Here is a 12,834-nt window from a genome sequence, read left to right on the forward strand (position 1 = left end):
AGGCTGTCCTTAGATTTGCTTTGTAGGCAAAGATGATGTTGAACTTCTAAGCTGCCTGTCTCTAGCCCCTGAATGGTAGAATTGCACAAAGGAGACAAAACATCCTATTTTATGGTGTACTGGGGATGGCATCCAGGGCTTCCCATATGCCAGGCACATTCTCTACTGAGGGAACTGGACATCTTCTTACATCAACTGCATCTTTGAATTCAGAATTTCTTATTCAAAATTGCAAATGGTCTTATCGTACAAAGATAGCTTGTAATAAAGTTATTAATGGTGTGTGTGCCTTGTGTACTGTGTGTTTATGTATGAATGTGTGTGTGTACATGTGTGTGAGTCTGTGTATATGTGTATGAGTGTGTGTGCTTTCATGTATGCTTGCTGCACATGCAAATGGGTGTGTATGTGTGTGTACTGCGTACTTGTACACAAGGGTATGTGTGCATGTGTGTGAGTGTGTGCTTCTGTATTCATGTTTGTGCAGTGAATAAATAAAGACATTGAAAACTGATTTCTGTTCTTACTAAAGAATGATGCATGCTGTTGCATACAGAACCATTTAAAACAGTATGGTCAAGCCTGGAGCATTCCATAATGCAGGAAAGAAGCTCTGAACTCTAAAAGCAGACCATGCATGAGTCAAAGCAAGGAACCTAGGCACAGAAGTTCCACAACTCATAGTAGAAGCCGTGGACCCAGGAGAAAGATCTAAAAGGAGCCATGTTAAGATAAACATGTGCAGAGTGTTGCAATAGACATGAGAAGTTATAGGAAATTATGTCAGAGAGGCCCACAGTGAGGTGACCAGGAGAAGCAGGGTGGACAAGTAGGGATGTATTGACTCTTGGATAGTGACTGTTGCTGAGATTGTATCTGGCTCTCAGAAGCCTGTGGCCCTGAAAATCAGTCCAACAGGGCAAATTAATACCACATTCTATGACTTAAGACTCTCCTGATCATGGTCAATAATGATATTTTTAGTGATATATCGATCTATCAATTTATCTATCTATCTATCTATCTATCTATCTATCTATCTATCTATCTACCTACCTACCTACCAATGAGAGAGAGAGACAGACAGAGAGAGAGAGAGAGAGAGAGAGAGAGAGAGAATAAACTAACATACTAGTTTTTTTTTTTTTTCCTCCTGGGGAAGTGTTACTGAGGATCGACTTGTTATTTTACAGTATTGCAGACGTTCAAGTTAGTCATTTGTAATTGTCACTACCATCTTTGGAAAATTACAGTACAGTATACACTTAGGAATGATTTTGTTTAAACAACCAAAAATGCTCATGGAATCAACACTGTATTCTGAATGTCATAAACCAGTAAAACAAACTGGAGCTGGTGAACAATAGTAGAGAAAATGGCAATTTTGAGAAAGGAATGCTTTTCAAAGCATTCTTGACGAGGCGGCCCAGGGTTTACTCACTGAAAGATTAATGTCGTATGGTACCTTACTTCCTAAAACCAAACTTCCACTCAGCCATAGTAGTTACATGTTTCCCAACTACTGTCTTCTGTCCACCATGCTGGCTGGCTTCAAGATTCCATGGTCCACTGTGATCTTTTGGTCTTCCTGCTCTGCAGTATGGCAGCCCTTGCTGCTATCCGTTGAGAAGGTAGACCACCAGTTCGTAGGTGGCCATCATAATGGCCGTGTTTGGAATCTGCCTCACCAGATGAGTTGTTAGACCGCGGTAAAGAGATCCATAGCCTTCTTCTTGAACAATCAAAGACAATGTTTGAAAAAAAGACCTATATTTTGTCCCTTCTTCACGTAGTCTTGTTCTTACAACTTCATGTGGATACGCTATGGTTGTGGCAGAGGTTTTTGAGGTGGCAGCAGCTAGCATCATTCTCACAAAATCCGATGCTTCTTTCACAGACTCCTCATCAGTTTCCATCATAGAAGCAGTCTTACATTCCAGTAGTTTTTGCTTTATACTTTCATAAATAACAAAATGGATAACAGTCTCTGATATGCCGGCATAGGAGGCAGACATGCCCCTATAAAATCCTCGCAGTCCGTCTGTCTGATAGACTTTACGAACACATTCAAAAGCACCCATTTGCTTTTCCCCACGAGTCCTTGCATCAAGCTGTAAGCGAGTCTTTATAAGCCAAATGGGGTTTGTTGCAGTGATTGCAGTAAAACGAGGTGTAAGTTAGTCCATATTTCTACAGGAAGTGACCTGCGGATGGGGAGCATGAAATGACACGATCTCACTCTTTTCTCGGGAGAAATGTACAGTAAATGCCTAAAAGACGATCAATTTTGTCTTAAAGAAAAAATGCTAACCTTGTCAAGGGAGAATCTGTCAACTGTGACTCTAGCAGTAATACTGCACATCCATACTTATGGAATATTTTGGATTATTTTGTATTAATTCTTGTGTTCTGCCATTGCAGCTGAAGCCATGTGCACTTGGGTAGAATCAGGATCAAAAACACCATTCAACTTTTCCTTGCAGTTTGAATAAGCAGCAAAGTATATTGCTCTGGTGTTTTTCCACAATCCTGCATCTGGTTCTCAGCACCCATTTCAGGAAGAGCACAACTCCAGCTCCAGGAAATCTACTGCCCTCTTCTGGCCTCCAGAGTTATCTGGAGGGAGCAACCCCCACCAAATTGGGGCCCAATCCTCTAAACAACGAGCGAGGGCCCTCATTTTCCAGGATAGCCCTTTCATGTTCTTGGGTAACCAAGTTGAACAAGTGTGATGCAATTTAGTAGCAAATGTAAACACCTGGATGAGATCATCTGCCCTTCAGACAATGAAGAGGTCCAGAGGACACTACTCGGTTCACACTGGCTCCAGCCATGGTGTTCAGCTGAACTTCAGAAATATACAGTGTCACAGAAGAAGACTGCAGCCGTGTTTTGACAACTTCCAGTGGACATGTCAGAATAGCTCCCACTGTGCCACCACATCCCCCGGCAAACAGATGCACCAGCGTGTCCCTCTGGCTCATTCTCTCTTCTGCATGTCCTCCGGGAGTAGAGGCGGGACGCGGACCCAGCAGGCCGCCACGGCCAGCGGTGAGGGCCAAGAAGGGGGACGCCAGGGAGTGGGCGGAGCCGCCGCTGCGGAAGGCCACCCGCGAACCCACCCCACGGGGTTCCTGCTCCAGCGAACTCCACCGGACTGCGCAGTGAGAGAACATACTAGTTTTAATGTACAAGTCCTGGGGCACAAACAAAAACAGTATACAAATTCAAAATATGTTTTCAAAAATTATTAGTACAATAGCAGCCAATACTAATGAGTTGAAGGAACTTCCAGACAAAGTGTATGAAATTACAATTATAACTATGTTACAAAACTTTAAAAATGTTATTTGACTTGGAAAACAAAAACAGAGTTGAGTAAAATTTTTAAAATCAATTCATGACATACTAATATATTTCAATAAAAAATATTGAAAAACAATTGAACTGCAATTTGTGGGGGGAAACTTGATAAGATAAAAAATAGTTCAGAAGAAAGCCTCTTCCATAGACTGGAATGTGCAGGAAACTGAATATCAGGTTTTGAAAATAAGATGTAATAAAAAAGACAAAAATGAAAATCACTCAATAAAAGCCAATGATTTAAAAAATGCATATGAATGGCATATAGTAGAGCTTCGGAGTGTCATGAAAAGATACACTCTTTACATTACAGGTATAGAAATAGAGTAATACCAACCAGAACAAAGACTTAGAAAACATTGATAATGAAAGCCTAAAGGAATATGTACACAGTACAGAGCACACACACATACATGTGTATGTATGTATGTATGTGTGTGGGGGGTATATGTGTGGCTATGAGCATGAGAGAGCAGGCTTCCAGGAGACACAGAGAAGATGTCAGATTCCCTACAACCTGAATTACAGGTTGCTGTGAGCTGCCCAAACTAAACTCAGGTCCTCTGGAAAAGCAGTATGTGCTCTTAACCACAGAGTCATCTCTGCAGCTCAAGCACCATTAATCTCTAGGATGTATTTTAATTGTTGTGGGTAATCAATTGTTCATAATATTTTATTGCTGAACTGTTGTCAATTATAAAATATTTCATAACTTTTATTCATGGCATGCATTTTAAAAGACAGTTTCTGTTCAAGGTAAAATAAAACAAAATAAAATATCACTCAATTGGTGGTCAGTCTCCAACTAAAGAATTCCTGAATCTTTATAAAATTATGCATTATCTTATATTGTAGAGTTGTAGTTAAGCTCTGGGTATTTAAGAGTTGTTTATTGGATTTAAAAGCTAAGAGTTTAAGAGTTTATTTATAAAACACTTTTCTTAAAATTGCATTGATTATAAGAAATACTCCGAAATTTTCATTTAGCAAATATTCTTATAAAAATAGATGGTTATTTAATAACATCAGACAATTCATGCTATGATTAAAGTAAAATAGTATGTGAAATATATTTCAAGTCACAAAGAGTTTGTATTTCTTCCTCAGTGAAACTTTTGGGACAATGCCTAAAAACTCTATTTTATACATTTTAAAGACAAAAATGCAAATAATATAAACTCAGTATAAACCATCTATGTATTTTATGCTGCCAAGAAATGTATCTGTTCCTATAACAAAAAAAAAAAGTGTCCAGCTGACTAGGTTGAGAATCACTATTAAATCTTATTGTGTCTATGTTGTGGTTTGTATGTTTGGCCCAAAGAATGGTGCTATTAGGAGGTGTGGTCTTGTTGGAGTAGTGTGACCATGTTGGAGGAAGTGTGTGACTGTGGGGTTGGGCAAAGAGATCTTCCTCCTAGCCTCCTGAGGACACCAGTATATCCTGTTTGCTTTCAGAACAAGTTGTAGAACTCTAAGCTCTTTCTCCAGCACCATATCTGCTTGGACACTACCATGCTTCCTACCATGACGATAATGGAATGAACCTTAGAATCTGTAAACCCGCTCCAGTTAAATCTTGTCCTTTACAAGAGTTGCTTTGGTCATGGTATCTCTTCATAGCAATGGAAATCCAAAACTAAGACAGTCTGTGAGGGCATGTCTATGGAATATTGAACCCAAATATGGGTGATTCCATTCTACTAATTAAGGACTTAATAAAAAAAAAAGAAAGAGAGCTGGGTACCAGCTGGGTATTCATCTCTCCATTGTTCCTGAGTATTGCTGCAGGGTGATCAACCACTTCATCTTCCTGCTACAATGACACTCCTACCATGATGAACTGTACCCTCCCCCCAAACAAACAAAACCCTCCTTAATCATGTATTCTGTCACCATAATGAGGAAAGTAGCTAATACTTCCTCTTAAAATGAAAAAAAAATGCATTTGGAACATCTTCAAGGCTCTCCAAAAGATGTAAAAATTATTTTTTAGTTCACATCCTAAGCCTGGAGTGTCTCTTAAGAGCCAAGGAAATCTCTCACTTGGGATACTCTGTAGAATAGCAAAGTTAAATGGATACAGATACAAGGACATAGAGTAAACTACATTTCAAATGGAAGAATCTGGCCAAATCAAGATCAAGTGCAGTAGGGACAATGATAAGTTCTATACCTCAATGTCTAGCATTCATTGTTCCTGGTGGTGTAGCAAGAACTCCAAGGAGCTTGAGCTCCCATCCTGTCTACTCTTCCAGGTGCAACCCAAGTAGCCACCTCTTGGAATAGTTTTTCTCACTACCCATGGCTTTCTATAATAATGTACATCCATGGCATGACAAGCATTCTGGCTATCTCCTGGAGCTTATATTTTATCCTCAAAGAATAAGACCATACCCTTTTACAGGGATTATAACCCTGCAACACACTGCCTCACTTTGCAAATCTTCCTTTAAAATCTGGTTGGTAGCTTACCAAACAATGTAATGCTTGTCTTCTGAACTCCTATAATGCAAGCCTCATGTGAAAAATCAGCCATCAGAATGAATTGTAGCTAGAATCTCTTAGGGCATAGCTTCATCTTCCTGCCACAATGACACCCTTGCCATAATAATCTGTACCCCTGAAACTAACAAAACCCTTCTTAAGTTACTTTAATCAAGTATTCTATTACCATGATGACTGGCTTCTTCTTGCCTGGGTGGTAGATCACAGTGAAATGAATTCTGGAGAGAAAATGATGTGTACAACCCTGTGAGAGCTCTGGAGGCTTTATTGTATTGAGAAAGGTGTTTCTAGTGGATTTTCCCTTGTGCCTTTGAACTTTACAGATATGAGCCAGATGTCCTCCATGCACCCTAGTGGCCTGATACAAATACTTAGAGACCATGTCTTCTTTAGCCTTAACATGAAATTTTTCAAATGTTTTCTAATGAAAATATAAGCTTCTTAATTCTCTCTTCTCTATTTGAAGTACCTAATCCTCACTTCAAGCCTAGCTAAAAATTTCTACCAATAACCATGTCACAGCCTGAAGGATGTGCCATCTCAAAGTTCTACCAAGCTTATTTAATACATCACTAAAATATAGCTTCATACAAAGTCTGAAGAGATAAAAAAAATGTGGACAAGATCTTTGCCAGAATATAATGATTGGCTATGAGTCCAATTTTCAAAATAGGTCTTTGCTCCTATGTAAAAACCTACAGGTACAGTCTTTATTGCTCATGTTTTATTGGCATTCTGGGCTTCTGTCAGAATAACCTGCTTGCCAACAATGAAGTTCTCCTCTCAATTTTTTTCTTCCTTTTTTTTCTTACAAAGACTTACACTTGAGTTTAGCTCAGTAGTACAGCTTTTGCTAGTTTGTACAAGACCCTGGATTTGGTCTTCAAAGACAGGATGGAAAGGTTTAATCACACTTTTCTGTCAGAAATCTCTGTAAGGTTTCTTGTTGCTGTGACCAAATTTTGAAAGAAACAACTTTTTTTTCCATTATCATTTGGTGCTTTATTTAAATAAAATTGATTTTGTCTAGAATCTCTTCCAACAGATATATATGGTTATCTTTTAATAGCATGACAGCATTATTTGACACTGTTAGAAATTCTCCATTTTGGATACTAAGGTTTCCAGTGTCTATCAGTGCAATTTCCACCACAACCATCCAATCTTTTGACAGCCAACTCCTGGTTAACACACACATATATACACACACACATGCACCACACACACAACCATATACACACTGTAAAACTTAAAAAAAAAACACGCACACAAAAACATAAAAAGTGAACTCAAGAAACAACTAAAATAATGATAGCAATGATAAAGAAACAACTTCTGAAGGATTAATTCAGTTTGTGGTTTTGGAAGTTCTTGCCCATCGTGGTGACAAGGATATGACTTAAGAGCTCATAACATGGAGGTTAGGGAGAGGGAGGAGCAGTGAAAAGATGTGCCTTAGCAGGGAATGACATGTCTCTAGTGACCTCCTTCATCATGCTGTGCCCAGTCACTCAAGCTTTCCCACAACCTCCCAAGAGACTACCATTCTCTGGCTAGTACACATGGAACACATGAATCGATGTTGACATTCACACAGAGCAATAGCAGAAGGTGAATTAACTTACTGACTTATATAACTCACTGTGCCATTAGGAGATAATTAGGGTGAAGAGACAGTGCTTTTCTTTGTTTTGCTTTTCAGGAGATTTTCATCGTTCTTCAGTCTTTAAAGTCCAATGTCGAAACTTCTATTAGGCAGAAGCACAAACATCTTGAATTTCTGTATTTAGCTTTTTTCTCTGTCTTATCCTGTTTCCATATGTATTTCTTATATGAAAAATACATCTCTTCTTTCACTCCCCTTCAGCCTGGGTTTCCCTGCTCACTTGTCTTTGTCACCTCTTTCTGTAGACCATAGCTACTAACTAAGCCGAACTAGAAAATGTGTAGAATTGTTTCTGTGGAATGATTAAAAAACCCTAGAACAAGCACTCCACATTCACCAAATGACACATTTATAAAAACGGCTGAATATTTAAGAGATGCCCTAAGATTTCTTTGGGGGCCAAGACTAACGGAGTGTTTTCCATCACATCCATTTCCAGCTTTGTTCAACAGGCAAAGCTTTTCCACTTATGCCAAGCTAGACTGTTAATCCCAATTTAAAAAATATCCAAAGTTCAAGTTGCTATGGGAAAGCTAAGATGAGCAAACTTCATCAATTAGACTGGCTATATCTATAGTTCTAGTGCATCGATTAGAGCTGAAAATGGTAGAAAAGTCAGGAAACTCGGTTAAATCAAGTCCACAGATGGAACCAAACCCTGCAGTTCCATCATACAAATGAACTTCCAGATCTTAGATCATTTCTGGTTTAACAAGCAAATCTCCTCTATGTTTTCTGCTAAGACAAGAACTGTCTTGTACATAGAATCAGGTAACCCTGGTGAGAGGCAAGGGATGATAAGGAGATTAATCAAATTAAAATAAGGGATGTCACCAGGATGTCCTGGTAAGAGGATGACAGCATATCATTTCTCCAGTATATATTTTTTTTCAAAACATGGACAGAAACAAGCAAATCCCATGGGCTGCATCTGCAAAACTGTTTATCCAGGTGTTTGCAGGTGGCTACTTCTCTCCTTAAATTCAAACTCCACTGTGTTACACAACTGTGCTCTGTGTATCTTCTCAGAAGTGAAATTAGAAAATCTACACATGCTGATGAAGCTACTGAGTTCCCCTTATGCCAGGAGCCCTCTGTAGACAGAATACTGAGGCTGAACTGAATTAGTCTCAGTGGGGGTCACTTCGGCAGGTTGTTCTGAGCCCAGTCTCCATGCCCTTTCCAATCTAGTTGCAAATAGGAAAAGTTGGACTTTTGCAAAATCAGCGGGAGAGAGTCCCACCTAAGGGCGAGGCAAATTGAAATTAAGATTGTGAAATAGATGCCTTGAGCATCAATCAGAAATGTTTTTAAAGAGAAAGAGAGCAAGAAGTCTTCAGGCAGAAGGATGCTTTAGATGTGCCAGTCTCCTTTGGCAAGACCTGCTACATGTTCTGAAAACCAGGTCATGAAAGTTGGCAGGAGTGTCTAATAGAGAATGAGATTTAGGGGCTGTGGTACCCACAGAAACAGGAAGGCTATTTATAGATGTAATAAAGACCAATAATTTGATCTGGGTTTTATAAATGGCATGTCATCAGAGAGCTCAACTATCTGTCATAACCATAATCTCTTTTTACTACATCCCTGTGAAGGCAGACATGACCAAACATTAGCATGCCAAGAAAGAGAACTTCATTCCAGAATAATTTAATAATTTATTCATCTTTGCACAATAGATCAAAGCTTAACCCAGCCCAGTTTGTTCATAGTTTTGTGGTGTAGCTATGGAAGGACCTCAATGTTTAAGAAGTGAATGCAGCCCAGAACAAAAATTATGGTCTTATTTCTAAACTCTGTGTACATTTGTTTATCTTCAATTTGACTTTATTTTTCCCACCATACAACTATATCTCCTAACTAAAGTACCTCCTTAAAATTTTATTTACAATTGATCAATTATTTTATAAAGTGATGAAGATAGAAAGTCATGAAAAGATGCTAAAATTAATTCGTTAAATTTTAGAGAATAAAGGACATTAAGGGAAATTGATACAGTCTCTCCAGACAGTAAAGTGCTTGCTTGTTGCATAAGCACAAGGCTCCATATTTGGTTTTCCAACATTACATTCAATTAAAGAAAAAAAAAAAGCATTGTGAATCAAGTCTGGAACTGGTATCAAAAAGAAAAACATCCCAGGTCCTTTGTGATCAGCCATACTAGCTGAATTATTGAGCTCCAAGTTCAGTGAGAGTCTCTGTTCCAGAAATACATAAATAAAGTAAGGTGAAAAAGTCATAAAGGACAATATCTATCTGGTGTTATCCTCAACCCCTGGCTTCTACATGCTCACAGACACAAGACACACACAAACACACACACACAGAGAGAGAGAGAGAGAGAGAGAGAGAGAGACAGACATGCACACAAGCATACAGACACACAGACACATATACACACAAACATACATATACACATACATACACATGCACTAGTAGATTTTATTATTAGATATTATTTTAATATCTCCATAAAATTTTATTCTATCTTCAAAGAGGAAAGAAAACACTACATAAAGGAGAAACAGGTGGATTCTACCTTCCTAAGTCACTGAAATAAATTCGTCATGAGCAGAGCAAACCTGCCTAAAGCACCTATGAACTCCTGTATTGCTAAGGACATCATATGGCATCTACAGGCACTTCTCTAGAGTACCTATCTTTAATGTTATCATGAGGAAGCATCAGATGAACTCATGTAAATGCGATTTTGCAGAACAATGCACTTTCATTCCTCAAAATGCCAGGGTTGGGATGAGCCCTCGAAAGACTAACTTGCATAGATGGAGCATGACGAGTTTTATGGAACTAAATAGAGTATGCAATTCTATCAAAGCGTTACTGGGAAGGCCAGGAAGATGGTTCCATGGTAAAGGCACTTTTCACGCATACTTGAATAGCATACCTTGATGTTCAGAGTCCACATAAAAGTGAGAGAAGAGAACTGGCCTCACAGTGTGGCCCCTCTCCTCCACATCAGTGCTGCACCATACATGTACCCACAATAATGATAAATAACTTAAAATAAATATTAGTCCTACAATGTAATTTGAATCTGGACTGAATAATGCATTTAATTAATATTTTTATCTGGGGTTAGTAATCATCCCATGGATATACTAGAAATTATTTGTTTAATAATGCAGTGAACTATTTAACAATGAAAGCTTATAATGGCATTTTACTTTTCTCTTAAGAGCTTCATATAAAAAGATAATGGATACTAAAACAAATGAAACAGTATGAGTAACTGCTGAATGGATACAGGTGTCAGCTAGGAAATTCTTCCAAGTCTGACACAGATGACACAACATTTCTAGCTCCCTGTTATGTGTCCAAAGATGTTGTATATGTTGGGAAGACACTAACCAACTTAATAGAGAAATTACTCTTGGGGGGGAGGGGGTCAAAGGATTTGCTTGTATTCTCCAGGAGACTCCTAGTGTGGATTTCCTAATTTAGCTAAAGTATAATGTGGATCAGAATCCAGAGCGCTCTTTCTTGAAGTCAATACCTTTATTTATTAAATTTCCCAAGAAAGCTAAGAAATTGAGCTGACAGAATGCAAGATGCCTGTATGGCTGCTCTTCTCCTTATCTGGGCTTTTTCTTTAATGTACCAGTGAGTCTATTATATTTTCTCTGGTCACTGGGAAGAATTTTAGTGCTAGATTTTGTAAGAGCTACTTGGCCAGGCTTGCTATCGTGTCTTCCACTGTAAACATAGTGAGGGAACAGAGTATGTGCACATATTTATATACTTTCATCTTTTCCATACTCCATACATTTGCACATAATTTATAGTCCTTATGATTTCTAAAATAATTTTATGTAGTTTTATGAAACTTGCATACTCACATACTAAATTTAGCATCACTTCCTCCCCTTTTGCTCTTCTCTACAACTCCTTACTCACTCTCTCTCAAATTATTTTCCCTCCTTTTAATAATTATTAAATTATTAAATATCATTTAATATCATTTAATAATTAATACTAATTATGCACATATATGTATTATTCATGTATGTATATACAATGCATGTATTTATGTATATAAGCTGAATCTATTTAGTTTTATACATATGTATATTTCTTTAGGGCTGACACTTGGGATTCGATAGTCCCCAGAGAAGACTGGTTCCCCCTCTTTGAAGCCATTAATTGTTTTTTATTCTTCATCTAGGGGGTAAGCCTTGTGCAATTCTTCCAAAAGTTGAAAACAGATTTACCATGTGGCCCAATTCTACTATTTCTTGACATATGCTTAATGAACTCTAGTTTCTGAATAATTTTAAAAATGAGAAAATGGACTAGATATGGTTCAGCAGTTAAAAACACTGGCTAGTCTTTCAGGGGACTGGAGTTCAATTCACAGCATGTATGTGGGGGCTAACAACTGTCAATAAATTCAGTTCCATGAGATTTGACACCCTTTTCACACTTCCATGGGAACAAGGCATATTTGTGCTACACAAACATACATGCAGCTAAATACTGTACATATAAAATAAAAATAAATCTCAAAAAAATTTTAAATGAAAAAGTTGTAACCTACAATGGCATTATTCTTGCTAAACTCTCTACTCTACAGAGATCATAAGTGGCCCTGATTAAAAGCTTTCCTTTTGAAACGTTCATGGAATTAACAATAAACTCTTACTAATGTATTACAGTAATCTATATTATACTATAATATGATAATACTATACTATATATACTATACTATACTCATGACTTCTATCATAATTTTTCAGATTTAAGATCAAATTTTGAAGGAATGTGAAATTAGCTATTTTCATCTTAGAGATGATTAATGTGAGAGACAGAGGGTGGAGTAATTTTCTCAAGGGCATAGGCTAGTAGCAATATCAGAAGTTCCAGCAAGTCTTCTATGTGTAAATCTTCTCCAATTTCTGTGCTGTATTGTCTCTCACAGTGATCCACCTATGGCATGATCTCCATTATCCCCAGCATCAGTAACTATCATAGCAGCCTCTGTGTTCATTAAAAGCTGTTTCAAGCATAGTGTTCAGCATGTTGTGTATCTTTTCTCATTATCAAGGCTCAAGAGATCTCATTAATATTCTGATAAATGTGTGAATTTTAGTAAAATTTCAACTGGTGTAAAAACCATATATCCAGCAACACAAAGTTTTATAAATACTAGGACTCAGGTTGAATCCTTGGTCAATTTTCCCTCTACCCTTAAATCGCCACAGATATTGGTGAAAGGGAACATGAGTAGGAATGAAGCATATAACCATGCTTTGTAAGTCAATGATGCTTGATATCCATGA

At 37.8% G+C, this 12,834-nt stretch overlaps 1 pseudogene; it reads right to left on the reverse strand.

The window, feature by feature from the left end:
* Window positions 1-1,419: 1,419 nt before the first annotated feature.
* On the reverse strand, window positions 1,420-3,074 carry Gm13217 (predicted gene 13217; annotated as a pseudogene).

This window comes from Mus musculus, chromosome 2 (genome assembly GCF_000001635.26).
Source record: "Mus musculus strain C57BL/6J chromosome 2, GRCm38.p6 C57BL/6J".
Taxonomy (NCBI): domain Eukaryota; kingdom Metazoa; phylum Chordata; class Mammalia; order Rodentia; family Muridae; genus Mus; species Mus musculus.